Source organism: Budorcas taxicolor, chromosome 8 (genome assembly GCF_023091745.1).
Source record: "Budorcas taxicolor isolate Tak-1 chromosome 8, Takin1.1, whole genome shotgun sequence".
Taxonomy (NCBI): Eukaryota; Metazoa; Chordata; class Mammalia; order Artiodactyla; family Bovidae; genus Budorcas; species Budorcas taxicolor.
Window position 1 is genome coordinate 15,896,188 of NC_068917.1, and position 6,000 is coordinate 15,902,187.

The following is a 6,000-nucleotide window of genomic DNA, read 5'->3' on the forward strand; positions in this document are numbered from 1 at the left end:
AACCAAAAAAAAAATACATGAAATTTGGGTTTTGACCAGTTTTAGTTGTTACAACTAGTACATCAATAAAGTGATCATGTCTGGACTTACCAATAAATGCTTCAGAATCAGGTCATAAGTTAATGGTAAATGAGGCGAAAAAAAGAATTTCATCAGAATAGAAATATTTCCCTTGGTCATTAATTTTGAAATCTTGATTGTAAGAACAGTTTTAAGATGAATGGCAGAACAACTCTTTATTTAAATAGTATATTATCTGTTTCTGATGGATGAATATCCTTAATTTCAACAAATCCTACATAGCTCACCCTAGTATGCATTATTAGTATTTATTCTCTAGTGCTTTTGATGCATGCATTTATAATAACCCCAGTTAAGAAAGAACTATTTGTACTTAATATAAAAGAAAGGTGTTTGATATAACAACCCAAGTTATATTTTCAGCAAATTATTTTTAAATAGATTGCATAGATCACATTTGACTGTGACACACATTTGGTGACAAAATCCATCCAAGTCTCAAATACTTAAAAGACTGTAAATCAGTCAAAACAATTTGTATTTATTAACCTTGATTTTTAAAAAACAAAATAAATTACTTAATCCTAAAATGGTATGAACAGAAACAACAAAAAATTAAATTTTGCTTGTTGTTTATCAAACCACAATAATATATTTGAGCATACTCTTACTAGTAGTGATGGCTTTTTAATTTTTAATGGTATTTAATTTTTTATCAGCTAGAAGTATATCCATTTATCCACCTATAGTTTAGTGATTTTACTTATGGTGAAGACAGAAACACAAAAGCCAAATAAAAATGGACTTTAATTGTGAAATGATGGATTTAAGATAATGATTTGTAAATTAGGAAAGTTTATAGATTACTTGAGATTAATTTTACAAATCTACCTATTTAATGTTATCATATAATATATACAATAAAAATAACTATCATAATGTTCAATAAGAGGTAAAAATGCAAAAACAAGCAAACAACAGAACAGTCAAGTAATTATAATGAATTTTGATATTATTTCTCAGGATCTCTTACCAGGTTTTATTTTGCTTTTAGGGAATAATACTATGTCCTAATCATTCTTCCTAATAGGCCATTTGGCTCAATCATTGCTTAGAAAGCCCTTTCTGCTTTCTTCAAGAATGTGGCATTTTTATTTTGTGAAAATCCAGAATAATAAAAGCCTAAAACAAAGTTATATTCCAACATTCAACTTCTAATATAACAAATTATATATGGAATATATTTTCAAGTATTTTGGAAAAATGTGCTTATATATCAATCTCTTGAATGAAAATGAATAAATCTTCAAAAACTTAAATTGTCTATTAGCAGCCATTGTATTTTATCAAGATATTGTGAAATCAGTTTTGTGGATTATTTAATAGGATGAATAAAATGAAATAGGGAACAGTGCAATTTCTTATAATGAGTTCTTTAATCTGAAATACCTATTATTATTCCTTGCTTTGAAATTACTGTGTATTTTTATTACATTTGCAGGAACTAAAGGTGATTTGCAAACACAATTTCCAGAATAGGTAATTTCAACATCAGAAGTTTGCAAAGAAAACACAGGAGGAGGAGACATTTGACTGCACGTAGATCTTCTAAGGAAAGATACCACCTGTCTGCAGGTACATACATATCTAGGAAATCATGTTGATGGTAGTGTTTTAAACTCACAGTGAACGTTATTTCCAGGGTAATATTTTTGATTATTTTTGCATTCAGTTCTTGAATTTCTTATAGTCAAATCAAAACTTAACGTTGGTGGATATTTCCTAAGTTTTTATATATGTGAAGAAATCACTCTTTACTATCACTCCATACCCTGCATGTTACTTGCCAACACTGAGGAAGGCAGAGAGCTATTTTGATAGAGAGTTCATTCATCCACAGCACTGCTGAGGATTCAAAATAGATTTCTTGTAGTTTACCAATTAATCTGCAGGGGATCTGGCCCAAGCTGGAAAGAAGTGGGACCTGCTGAGATTGGCTGAAGATCTGTTTGCATGAGAGAGAGCTCATGCGATAACCAGCATCACAGTTCATTTAGCTCCATTAGTAAAAATGCTAATGTTTGATTATATGGGACAGACACCAAGAGACTGATGCTTTTAATTTAGCCATTCAGTAAAACAAACCAAGAAATTAAAAAAAAAAACAAAAAACAAAAAACTTGAAGTTATGTAATCTAGATTAAGCCTTTAAAAAAAAACAAGACGTCCTGTTCTGAGCAATGTTTTCTTGACTTACTTTTGCTTTTTGTAAGAAGGTGAGAGTTAAAATATGTTTTAAAAAACTAGTTTGACAGATATAAATGTTAAAAAAATTAAAAATATCTTGCTTGGCTTCTCATGAATCTCCATATCAAAAACACAGAGAGGGCTTCTCTTATTGTAATGAAATCATTTACCTCTACCATAATTTCCTTTATATATGTACTTCTTGAATAGTCAGGGAAGAGTTTTCCCTTAGCAGTTATGAGTCATACCCTTGAGAAATGCTCCCAGGAAGATATAATTCATAGTTTACTAGGAGAAATATCGAATTTTGTGTGTGTGTGTGCACATAGATGTTTGTTTACCTGTTTTATTCTTCCTTGCTCATTCCCATGAGAGACTACAGTAGAATCATTTTGCTGGATATTCGGGCCATATCCAAATTGCTTTCATCCTCTATAAGCCTGTGGGGAACTTTAATGGTTTTTTATTGTAGACTTCAACTTCCATCTTAGAGAAGTGTTTTTCTCTAAATCTCATTGTAAGTTTGTAAGTTGCCCACATAGAAAGGACTGCGATTATGTAGACTTAGTTTATCAGAAAACAACAATAACAACAAAAAGTAGAGTGGCTTTGTAACAGACAGGATAAGTTTCAGTAAAATAGTGAGTAGACTGGGTTGACTACAGTTGTCGTTTGATCACTCATGGTGTCATGTGGGAAATTACCATAGATCTTTGGGGTTACAACTTGATGAGGATGAGTACCCCCAAAAAAACTGCTTCTATAAGCAATTTTATTTTTGCCACAAATTCATTTTAAAAATTTGAAGGGTGAAACAAAATGTTGGTGTTCATGATGCCATGTTCTTTCATGAGAGTAGCAAAGGGAAGAATTAAGAGAGAGAATAATAATCGTAATAATTATAATAATAATTTTAATATAACAATAATAATAATGATTGTACACATCTAAAACAGTAGACAGTCCTCTAAAAGGGGACAGTTCAAATATATGGGCTTCTATATTTCTATTGAAATTTAACAGCATGTTTCACATTTCAAGAAGGGGTAAATATTTATGAAACTTTTAGCACTGACATGTTAATACCAAATTTACATTATGTCATGTATCCCAAGCTACTTTCCTAAGTCTGTCTGCATTTGATGTTGAATATCTTTCTCTGAATGACTTGAAGGTATATTTCAGATTTATTCTTATAACAGCTGCATACCATCACATTTAATATTGTACTATAACTTATGTATCCAGTTTATGACCTGTCCAATTTTCTATGATTACATAGTAACTATTGAAAACCTGGAGAACATTATATTTGTAGAAATAAATCTCTTAACATTTAAATTGGCCCATGCTTTTACTAACATTGAAAAGAAATATTAATGTACTTCTTGAAGTCACAACATCAAATGGAAGTCATTGCTTTTGTTTGGTATTTTTAGAAAAAACTATTTGATATAAATGTCTATTATCCTTGAAATCAATGGTGTATAAATATCAAAGATGTGGGTATAAAGGTCAAGAAGCAAATATATTGATCCTTTCATTCTACTCTTGTATACTATATAATTATGTTACACACATAGCATAAATACATGCATGAATATATTTTTAAATCGAGCACTTTGCTGTCAAGTATAAATACTTATGAAAACAAAAGATACCTTCAGTTTTCTTTTCCTGTTAAACACAAATTCATGTTTAATCGTGTCATGATCAGTATGGAGAAGACAATGGCACCCCACTCCAGTACTCTTGCCTGGAAAATGCCATGGACGGAGGAGCCTGGTAGGCTGCAGTTCATGGGGTCACTAAGAGTCAGACACGACTGAGTGACTTCACTTTGACTTTTCACTTTCATGCATTCGAGAAGGAAATGGCAACCCACTCCAGTGTTCTTGCCTGGAGAATCCCAGGGACGGGGGAGCCTGGTGGGCTGCCGTCTATGGGGTCTCACAGAGTTGGACATGACTGAAGCGACTTAGCAGCAGCAGCAGCAGCCTGATCAGCATCACACGAGTTATATAATATGGATTCTCTCCATTAGTTTTCAATGTGCAATGGAAGGACTTTCCTTTCTCTGAGAATATGAGGTAACACATGATATAAATATGAATCTCTATGAGAAAACGTGCCTATCTTATGAATTGTTGTATTCCCATTTTGAACCTATTTATTAGCACTTATATCAGAATAATATGAAAGATTCCTTGTGCATTATAATTATTTTCCTTTACAAAACATCCAGATGACACAATGCTCACAGCAGAAAGTGAAAATTCACTAAAGATCCTCTTGATGAAAGTGAAAGAGGAGAGTGAAAAAGCTGGATTAAAACTCAACATTCAAAAAATGAAGATCATGGCATTTGGTCCCATCACTTCATGGCAAATAGATGGGGAAACAATGGAAACAGTGACAGAATTTATTTTCTTGGGCTCCAGAATCACTGTGGATGATGACTGCAGTCATGAAATTAAAAGATGCTTGCTCTTTGGAGGAAAAGCTATGACTAACCTAGACAGCATATTAAAAAGCAGAGCTATCACTTTGCTGACAAAGGTCCATCTAGTCAAAGCTATGGTTTTTCAAGTAGTCATGTACAGATGTGAGTTGGACCATAAAGAAAGCTGAGCAATGAAGAATTGATGCTTTCGAACTGTGATGTTGGAGAAGAATCTTGAGAGTCCTCTGGACTCCACGGAGATCAAACCAGTCAATCCTAAAGGAAAGCAGTCTTGAATATACATTGGAAGGATTGATGCTGAAGCTGAAGCGCCAATATTTTGGCCACCTGATGTGAAAAACTGACTCATTGGAAAAGACCCTGAACCTGGGAAAGATTGAAGGCAGGTGGAAAAGGGGACAACACAGGATGAGATGGTTGGATGGCATCACCATCTCGATGGACATGAGTTTGAGCAAGCTCTGGGAGTTGGTAATGGACAGGGAAGCCTGACGTGCTGCAGTCACAAAGAGCTGGCCGCCGCTTAGTGGCTGAACAATGACAATGAACAATGGGAATCAGTGTATTATGCCCAGAGACCAGAAGGGTGAACTACACCACAGTGAATGACAGGACCCAGCAGCACTCAGAGGTCAAGATTAAGAATGCTTATCTCAGAGGAGACCAGTGACATCACAGTATAGTTAGGCCAACAAATCTTGTCATATCATAGACCACTTTTATATGTTTCATACTATTTTTTTATTATTATTGTTTGCTCATTCTTGACTAGGTGTTATTTCTAAACCATGTTTTCCCCTCAAGCGGGGTCAGCAAAAAAGTCTAGCAGCACCAATGAACCTTGTAGAGTTAACCACCAGGTTAATACCTTGAACTGCTCATTAACCAGCTGCTGCTGCTGCTGCTGCTGCTGCTAAGTCGCTTCAGTCGTGTCCGACTCTGTGCCACCCCATAGACAGCAGCCTGCCAGGCTCCCCCATCCGTGGAATTCTCCAGGCAAGAATACTGGAGTGGGTTGCCCCATTTCCTTCTCCAGTGCATGAGAGTGAAAAGTGAAAGTGAAGTCGCTCAGTCGTGTCCGACTCTGAGTGACCCCATGCACTGCAGCCTACCAGGCTCCTCCACCCATGGGATTTTCCAAGCAAGAGTACTGGAGTAGGGTGCCATTGCCTTCTCCGCATTAACCAGCTAGTATATCCATTTCACACTGTTAAGCTAGGCAACAAGATGATGCACATGTCTTGAAGTCAAATTTTCTGTCTAGCAAA